Genomic DNA, 10,763 nt, shown 5'->3' with positions numbered 1-10,763 from the left:
ATTCCATTTTCCGGCAACATTATCTGTGTATCTAAAGGCAGAGTCAAGTCCTGAGGGTACTACCTCATTACAAAGTGTGCTAGAGTAAAAAATATTCAGAACAAGAGAGAAAGAGAAAGCTGTAAATTCCAAAATATTTTAAATAATGTGTTATTTTTCTGAAGTGCGTTTTTTCATCAACAGAGCATGTCCAACAATCTCATTTTTTAGCTTGCTGTATATATTTTAGAATGTACTAAATGAAGACGTTGATACCTAGTTGGAGACATTACAAATCACCATTATCTTCACACCTTGTTCATGTCATTAATTTCATTATACTAAGTGATAAGAATTTTTGCCTTTTGTAACAACAGTCAGTTGAGCTACATTTATAAATTCACCTCAGCTGTTACCTATAGAAAAAATATGTATACACTTTTTGAATCAATATGATAAGCATATGTGGTTAGAAAAAACTCAGTAGTCATCTAATTGAAAACAAGCACTTAGAGTTGATGGCTTCCTACTCAAATTAGAACATGCTTTCTCCTCCCTAATTTACATGTTTTAACTGCAAAATATATGCACAATCAGCTATTATACAGCTATCTGATTTATTCTAAATCTACTTGTTTAATAGGAAGAATGATAAGCTGAAATAATCAGAGATAACCACATAGCATGAAAACTCTTATTTGTTCTACATAGCCACTGTGGATGCAGAGGAATATGTCTCAAATAGACCTAATCCAAAATGAAACACTATTTGAATCGAACAGAATTCATGAGTAGTATCACATTGCTCTAGCGCTTCTAACAATCAAGGATTAGCCAAAGAATTATATCAGCAAATATCCTTCAAATAAAATATGCATACTTATCAGCAAAGCATGCAACATTTTTTTTTTTTTTTTGAGCATTAGACCAGTGTGAAAAAGAGAGTAAACTAGCTTTGGAGTCATTAACTTAAATACTACTGTTGACAGGAATGACTTAAATTTTTAGGATGATGGTTACTATCATCATAGGAGGTTAAGAAATGCTAATTTTTATATAATTATAATTTTACTTATCAGTACTCTTGTCACATTTTTGCACGCATACATTGTTTTGAAGTTGATCTAAAAGCTATACGTAGTCACACTGTCATTTATCTGTAGCAAATACACAAATCTGATTATTGTGTTAATCTTAAAATACACCAAAACATTACTATAGCTATTAGGTGAAATACATAGAGCAAATTTTCTGAGATATACTGATAATAAGACTGCCTTATGATCTATAATACTATTTAAGGATAAAATTCTTCAGTATTTTAAAATACTGTGGTTTCTGAGGTTTATTCTCCAGAACATTTTGAATAACATTTATCTACAATCCAAACTTATAAGAAAATAAAATAGATGTAAGAAAAGTTAATCTTCAGAAGAATCATCATTTCAGTCATACTTATTGAATTATATGTGATCAAAACAAATTGGTTTGCATTTAATTGAAAAATAACCACAAAACTGAATAGAGTTTTGCATTAAATTCATGGAAGTCCAAACTATGAGTTGGGGAGAAAGGTCTTACATAGAGTATTCTATTTGAAAGAAGAAACTACATTTTGATATCTAATCCTGACACACTTCCAAATTCTCCTATGTACTATCTTCCTTTCTGTAAATATGTATTAAAAATCAGCAACAATAAATCTTCATTGAGTTAAAATTTATCATACCTACAAAAAAGCTTTAGATCAGATACCATGATTCTTCTTAAATTCAAGCAGACTTTGATTTCTTGGGATATATTTATATCATCCAAAAGCCATCAAAATTCTAGAAACTTTCAAAAGAAGTAATTTCATGTTATAATTTTTGTGATTATTGTCACTTTATTTCTGTTTTATTTAATAAGAAAACATCTCAGCATTTAATAGTGAGCATGTAAGATCCTGAGAATATGAACTCAATGTACAAAATCAGGAAAATATAATTTATCATGTTTAGAGTAATGCAATAATTTCAGTATGACTAGGACATGCTATGTTTGTGTTTGAAGGTATGTATACTGTGCTGGAACTGGAAATTTAAGGTAATAGACTTAGAAAGATAGGCTAGAGCCAGATTATGACAGACATTGCTATCCCAAGGAGTTTGGACTTTGTTTCCAAAACCTCAAGGAAATAGAGAATGGTTCTAAGCACCAAATCAATATATTAATGTAACTTTCTTTAATTATTGAAATATATGTTCCCTTTAAAAATTAAAAAAATATGTTCACTTTTAACACAACTTAAAGGAAGGCAAAACCAAATAGAATAAAGTCTACCTTGATTATTTATTTGGCTTGGTTTTGTTAGAAAAGGAAATAAAATAGGGGCGCTGGGTGGCTCAGTTGATTGAGCATGGGACTCTCGATTTCGGCTTAGGTCATAATCCCAAGGTCATGAGCTGGAGTCCCAGTAGGCTCCACACTGAGTGTGGAGCCTGCTTAGGATTGTCTCTTTCTCTCTCCCTCAGCCTCTCTCCCTGGTCTGTATGCTATCTCTCTCTTTCTAAAATAGTTTTTTAAAAAATTTAGAGAAAAGGAAATAAAATAAATTAAAATGATGTAAATGAATCTTTTGATATCTGCCCCTGATTAACATGTATTTGATACCAAAGGAGCTAAATGTTACTCAGATTCCAGTTTATTTCAGGTTACCCAACTACTTGTACTAGTTTACAGTTCCCTTCAAAAGAGAAGCAAATTTTTATTAAAAACTTCAAAGACACTTACATAATCATAATAATAATTAAAATTATAATATTAATAATAATAACACTGATTAGTTGATTAAACTAAGCCAGGCACAGTGCTATGATATCTTTCATATCAATTTTCATCCATTTAGTTATTACAACTATCCTAAGAAGCAGCTCTCTGGGGATTAGTCTCCCTCTATATTACCAATTATAGTGGCTGAAATAAAAATTGTTAACTTTTTCTGAAGATTAACACATTTGTGCACAATTGAACATTCTGTAGAACATAATTGCTGCATTAAGGTATTAGTTGATCCTTTTTCACTCCCACTCAGTTCCTGGTCCATTCTATTTTTATGGTGTATGTTGCTTGAAAATCCAGCAGCCTAAGGGAGCCAATTAAGAGTATTTATTTCACCGCGAGTTGGGTAAAAAAAAAAGAGCAGAAAGATAAGATGAATTCTCCCCTCTTCCAGGGACAATAATAAATTATGTATTCTTGTCCCCCTGGATCAAGACATTGCTAGTACCTGGAGCCCTCTGATGTCTTACTCTAATTCTCACTTAATTTAGAGTTTGTGATGGTATAATAATTCAATATTTAATTATATTTTAAATTCTTATAAAATATCCTTTAATATCCTATATTAAATATCCTTTAATATAATCATTCACTCCATATACTTTTCCACAATGGCCAATTCTTTAAGTATAATGCTGAGTGATAGGGGAGTGAGGGAAAGCAATGCTCTATTGAAACTTTATGTTGGAACCTTGCATGTGCAAGCAGAAAATTGAATTCGAAACCATCTAAACAGTTCTATCATTACCAATGTCATCCATTTTCCTAACTTTAGCATCATTCTATGCTATCTTCATATGTGGTTTTATCTTTATTGCTATTTTCTACTTAGCTCTAGCTCATACTTATCTCAATGCCAGACCTGACTGTCCCAACACCTACATTGACTCTCCTCTTAGGCACCTGAAACACCATTTTTAGGGGGAAAATTAATTACCTACTCTTGATATTTTCTTATATATGCAAAGAAATCCAAGAGTGAAAAAACTCATGACCTTGTTCCACATTTTATTCCATAACAAAGAAAGTGAAATAATTTATATGATTGGAAAACCAGGGAAGAATAAACTAGTGATGTATAAGCCAGATGCAGCTTTCTCGCATTAAAAATAAAGAATCATCAGAGAGCATGGCTTCCACCCTGCGCCATGCCTAGTCTTCCATTGTGTTCTTCCATTGTGTCTTTGCCACACAATGATATAGAGGGTAAAATTCAAATTCATATGTAGCAATAGAATAGGAATATTTTATTTTATTTTATTTTTATTTTTAATTTCTTTGAGATTCAAGTAACATAGAGAAGTAAAACAAATCTTGTGTAAAAAGAGTAAACTCATTTTTAAATCCTGCAGACCTTAGCAATCAACATGATTTAACCGACATTACAAGATGACTCATTTGGCCTTCAAAAAGTTAATGCTTTAGGCTGTCATATAGCCCTGAATTGATTAAATGAGGATAAACTAAGATAAATTAAAAGTTCACCCTTAGCCTTGATATTAAATCCTTCTCAACGTGACTGATCTATTCATCTCCCATTCTGCAAAATACATTCTCAAAAGTAGAGAGTATGTATTCAAAGTTAGTTCTCACAATAAAGGGTCAGAGTTCTATTCTAAAGATTTTAAAACAACAAGGATATAAAAGTATTTCAAGGGCATAACATTCCCCACAGGAGATCTAATTAGTTGCTTGTGGTCATCCTGGGCATTCTACTGAATACATCTGTCCTCCTAGATGTCCAATATCCCTCCATCTGCTTTGTCAGCTATATTCTTAAGGGCACACCATGAAATACTGAAATCCACAAATTAAAAGTATGGGTCTTAAATAAAAAATTCAGAGAACAGAATGAAACAGGAAGTAATGATGACAAAGAGCTCTAATCAATGAGGTATTAAAAAGAACACACGTTGACTGTCAAAAGCATAGAACTGCTTGCGTCTAGCAAGTTACAAACAAACAAACAAACAAACAAACAAACAAACAAACAAAAAATGTGTTCACGATAGAAGTTCTGATAAAGCACCAGAGAGTGGGAAGAGTGGCTGGGCTGTAATGTTTTGTTCTTTAAAATCAACAAACTATGTAATGGGATGGTTTATATGTCACTGGATTTGATGACTAGAGGTCTAGTCTTATTATTTTAATTCCACTAGGAGTCAAGTTCTGATCCAATGTTATATTCGGTTAGCAATACAAAAGAGAAAAATATTGTGCCAAATTCTGGTACAGTGTATGAATTCCTTTTCCTCATACAGTTCATCCTGCCAACAAAACACTCAGTCCAAATCAATAAGTAAATAACTCCAGGAAAATATAGTTGGGAATGAATTGAAACAGAGTTAAAGTGTAGAGGACAAAAATAAATCCTTTCAAAATGCTGAGAGCTTTCTGCCTTACTTCAATCATGGAATGCACCTGCATATAACTCACTTAAAATTGTGGCATTTGTGAATTATAGATCTTTCACATATGTGAAATACTGGTAAAAAATGCACATACTTTATCTTATTTCATTCTCTTTTTAAGAGTTCTTTAAAAAAATAAATTGGAAGTGTCTGGATTTTCTGTTCTTTTTTTTTTTTTTAATCAATCAGCAATCGACATTACACAATATCTATACTTTAAGGAATAGAGCTGAGAATGCATGATTTGCTAGGTGTTTTTGTGGGACTTCTTGAAAGATAATGAAACTTCTTGAAAGGATCATATGAAACTCACTTGAAAGTCTTATCTATCTTATAGCCAAGTAGAAAGTTGATGCATTCATCTGATTGATGAAGAGCCCACATGTTTTAGGGAGAACAGAGTAGGGGAGAGAAGAAATAATATTTTAACAAATACGGATATCAGTTTTCCTTAATCAAAAACTGGCTTTAGTAGTAGATATTATAAGTCAATTGAGAAAGGTTAGAATAAATGGTAGAAACCTACAAAGAAAATAAATGGATTGAAGTGTGTACTATAAAACTATAAAGATATACTCGAGTACAGAATTAAGTTACTGGAAATTTTGAACTATATATCATATAAGTATGATGGTAAAATTATATTCTAGTTCACTAGCCAGATTACCGAAACGAAGATGCCAAATTAGGCCAAGTTGTAATAGATTGATGGAAGTCCTCAACCTAACAAATTTTTCATTAACACATGACTGCTTCCAATAAACTAAAACCAAACTGGTTAATAATATTAACTAGGAGAAAATAATTCTTAAAACAACTAAAAAATAAAACAACATAAGAAGGATTCTTCCCCTTCCAGTTACTATATGGGTGGCCTCCCCCATGCTTAGGAAAACTCCCAGGAGATCTACACCAGATTGGAGATATGGAAATAAGGGGAACAGCTTCAGGCCTTGGGGGCAGTCCTAAATAAGTTACAAAGATACACCACAGAGAGGGCACCGATTTCTTTAGGGACCCCCCCATTCATCCGTTTTTGCCAGGAGATTCCATATGGGTCAAAGATTAGAAGAGGAAACCTCTTAAACCACTGTGGTCTTGGGCCCCATACTGTTATTCTAACAACTCCTACAATCCTTAAAGTTTCAGGTATCACCCCATGGGTCCTTCATTCCAGAGTTAAGAAGGCCAACTCAGAGGAACCCTCAACCTGGCAAAGTGATCCAGAGCCAGTCAACCCACTTAAACTGACCCTCAAAAAAGACATTGGCCCCTGAGATCTCCAGCCCTGCTCCAGCCACACCCCAGAAGTTGGCTGGCCTGAGCAAGGCAGAAGCTTGAGGAATCAACTTGTGTACCGAGCCCAGCGGTTCAGATGCAACTCTGCCAGTCCCTGCCCCTTACTTGCTTCTTGCTGTTGGGCTAATAGAGACTGCACCCACAAATTGGACATGGGACAAAAGATTCATGCTGGGTCTCACACACCTCCTCTGGATGGGAGGACTATTAAGTATTGCCTGTATGTTATGTTAACCTCTTTCACCCTCACAACTGCCACATACCCACCTTGCCCCCAGGATTGTTATAAGACAATAAGGACAGTATCCCATGGTATCAGGAATGCAAGGGTGTTCAGCTCCCTCACCTCTCTCCACAAAGATTCTTAAAGGGAAAGACACCCACCCTCTGCTAATAGCCAGATGACCAACCACATAAGTTTTGGACTGTAGAAATAACTCAAAATAGCAGGAGCCCATGTAACAAACAAAGCCTCCAGAAAAGAAAGTGAGTCTAGTGTACATAACTTCCCCAACAAGGGACATCAGACGGGGGAGGGGTGCAAGACAAGGCCCTTCAAAAAGTCAGAAAGGATACCCAGACCAGGCTAATATAAGCCGTAAAGGCAACCACTCCCCTGGCATCCTAACAGGGTTTTAACCTTTCAGCCCTTAATCAAATGCTCACCATTTCCCTGCTCCAAGGCTGGGCCAACACCACCCTACAAGTCCTCCACAAAGTGGATAACCACACCCAAACCTGTTGGATGTGCTTGCGTCTCAGCCCGAGGGTTTACTTAGCCACTCCCATCTCCTTGGCCTGAGAAGCTCCTTAAAACATCACAACCAACACCACTGTCTTGATTGGACCCTTGGCCACTGGGGTCCATCTCACCAATGCCGACAATCTAACTTGTACGGTCCCTGATGGTATGGACAGCACCTCCCTATGTGGGAGAAATATAACCTTGAAAAGGAATACAAACCTATGTTCAACCCCTGGGGTATTCTCTCTGTGCTCCAATTCGGTCTACCGATGCTTGGATGCCAAATGGACTCAGATGTGCTATTCCATCGTCCTAATTCTGGAAATATCTGTATACACTGAGGATCAGTTCCTAACAGCCTTTAGCCCCAAGTCCCGGGCTAAATGGGCAGTCCTGCTACCCGTCCTGATAGGAGGAGGAATTGCAATGGGAATAGGAACTGGAATAGGAGGCATAGGTTCATCTGTAGGGCTATACCACAAACTATCTTGAGAACTAAATGAAGAAATGGAATGGGTGGTGGGCTCCCTGGTAACCTTACAAAGCCAGATAAACTCCCTGGCAGCAGTGTCCCTCCAAAATAAGAAAGCCCTTGACCTCGTCACTTCAAAAAGGGGGGACTTGTATCTTTCTGGAGGAGGAATGTTGCTATTTTGTAAACCAGTCAGGAATAGTCATGACTAACGTTAAGGAACTCAAGGAAAGAATGCAACATAGACAACAAGAAAATATCAGTCAACGGAGAGGATGGGATCTCACAGACTGGGCATCCTGGCTGCCTTCCCTGGCAGGGCCCCTCCTTTCCATCGGCCCCCGTATACTAAATACCCTAGTATGTTTTATTGAAAACACTGTTGCTTGACAAACTGTAGCATGTATCTTAGCCTTCCGAGGGCATGAACCCCTAGAGCTAAAAAGTAATGCCTAATAAAAGATTTTTTAAAAAGGCATCAAAGTGGGGAATGTTGGGAAAATGAATAAAGTTTTACACCATAAGATGGTCAACGGGACTAAAACAAGCTCTAGTTCCTAGCTTAGAGACTACTCTTCCGGGTTCTTCCTGCCCTGTTTGCCACATGCATGAAAGCCGCCAGGAATGTGGAAGATGACGCTGTAAATTACCCTTCCCACTTGCATTTGGAGCTCAGATCTTTGGAGAAACGGTCTTCTCTGAGCCTGCTGATGTTAAATAAATCTCCAATCCACCAAGATGTCCAAGGACTGCTTAGTTTTCTGTCAGCGTTCCAGTCTGGTTCTGTAACAATAGTTCCTGAGATCCAGTCCCGAGTGGGGCTCTATGTTGTCAGTACTCAGCCTCGTTGGGATTCTCTCTCTCCCTCTCTCTCTCTCTCTGCCTTTCCCCTGTGCTGTATCTCTCACTTCTCTCAAAATAAATAAACATTAAAAAAATCACATATTCCTAAAAAAGAAATAGGTATTTAGTTAGAATGATATCTGACCTTCTAGTCATTTCTGATAAGTATCATTTATTTCAGGTTTTATGCTGTGGAAGTCATAGAAAAAATGAGCTACAGGAGGAGAATGGAATAGCATAGTATAAGAGGTTTTTTTTCCTCAAAGGTTACTAGAATAAAGTGGGGATTGCTGTGATAAAGACATGTAGAGAACTGGAACCCAGGGAGTAAAGTGAGTCTAGAAATGATGAGAACAGTATTCAAATCTAAGTTAAAAAAAATGACAACCAACTCACAGCAACTTGGTTTTTATTATATCTGCTCAAGGGTCCTATGTGTGGAAGGATTCCCACATTCATTATTTATCTCAAGTGTTATCTCTATAGTAAAAGACTGTACACCAATATGTTCCATACATTGTGACATTGTGCAAAGTGCAGACTTTGAAGAATAATCTTGGTTTCTATTAGTAACAAAGTATATGACCTCATATCTTCGAATTTCAATACATATTCCTCAAAAATGGAAATGAGAATTACTAACATTCAATGTTAAAATTAATAAGAATACAAAAATTCCTAGATTTTTTGGGTTAGGCATTCAACACACAACAATCCAATTCTTCCATATTAATAGATTGCCTTGTCAAAATTAATAATTTAAATAAGCATTTAAAAATTGTAGCAGTCAATTCTAATACAATTGTTTGTAGTCTGTTATTTCTTTACTACGAAGTTAAAGTTAATATTACTTAGGGTCAATTTTGGCTCATTATGATGTTATTTCACATATATTAAGTGCTGGAACTCTCAGGATTTTTTCAAACCTATACTCAGATACCAAATTGAAAACACATTCTTTGTAATTTTTAAGTCCTATCTGTGCTTAACTTCCACCTTTGCATTTGTGTGTATCTTCAATTTTCCATTTCCATTTTGAAAAAAATAACTAAAGAACAGATAGCAACCACCAATTTTAACTTCTAACATTTACCTGCATAATCACATCACATTATCAACTTGTATTTACATGTTAAATCCCATAAAACAATTTTGGTGAATTAATGCTTTTATCTTGTTTTTATCCACATTTCCAATGAGCTGAAGCAAGCATTGAACACTCACTGATCAAGCCAAATATATACTTTGGTAAGGAGTACATTCACGTCGTTGTGTGTTACCATGTACCACGTGAAAAAAAGTGTGTGTGTGTGTGTGTGTGTGTATTTAAAAATCTGCATTTAACCATCTAAAATAAATGTGGAGGAATACCTTCTTATGCATGTTTTTAATAGTCTAGTTGTTCAAGTTCTGAACTTTTACTTATTTTTCATCCTGTTCTTTCCATCCTATTTGAAGAGAATTTAAGATATCCATTTATTTGTGTACGCATGAGTGTGTGTATGTATGAGTGTGTCCGCGTGTGGGCGCCCCACAGTATAGCAACTAAACTTTAGAATTCGCTCGAGGGCATTAGTTTGAATAAATATTTATTAAGGGTAAACTACTTCAACTGATACTTGCTTGCATAAGTTGTTCCTTAGGGGTTAGGTGCTTAAAGTCCCCTTCAGGGATATTGCTTTGCATAAGCTGTTTGCATTTAGATTCCCTTTAGGAGATGTTAATTGCTTGAGCTGTCATTAAAATGTGGAGATTTAGTTCCTGTTAAAGTAATACCCTGGAGTGTGACTGAGAGGAACTGCTGAGATGAATTTGAATGTTTGAATCCTGGAGGTTTGCTCTAGGATGGATAAACCAGGAAGTGAACTGTCTCACTGCATTACAAGAAGGTAAGCTCCATGCAAGCAGGCATTTTGTCCCATTATTGATTTATGTGTATAACCTAGCGTAATAGAAGGCACTTAATTATCTGTCAGATGATCGGATGAATAGATGGATTTTTGGTAAGAATTATTTATCCCCTGGAAGCTATCCATTTGTGAAATACAAGCTCTGAATAGCAGAGATTTTATGCTTTAAATATTTTTTATACCATGAAGGGCATGTCGGATGTCCTTCTGGTGCCTCCACCATTCTGTGTTCTGATGAGCATACTCATTTTTTATCTCCCTAGTATCCCTTACTGTGATGATTA

This window comes from Lynx canadensis, chromosome A1, assembly GCF_007474595.2.
Source record: "Lynx canadensis isolate LIC74 chromosome A1, mLynCan4.pri.v2, whole genome shotgun sequence".
Classification (NCBI taxonomy): Eukaryota; Metazoa; Chordata; class Mammalia; order Carnivora; family Felidae; genus Lynx; species Lynx canadensis.
Note: the sequence above shows the minus strand (reverse complement) of the source record.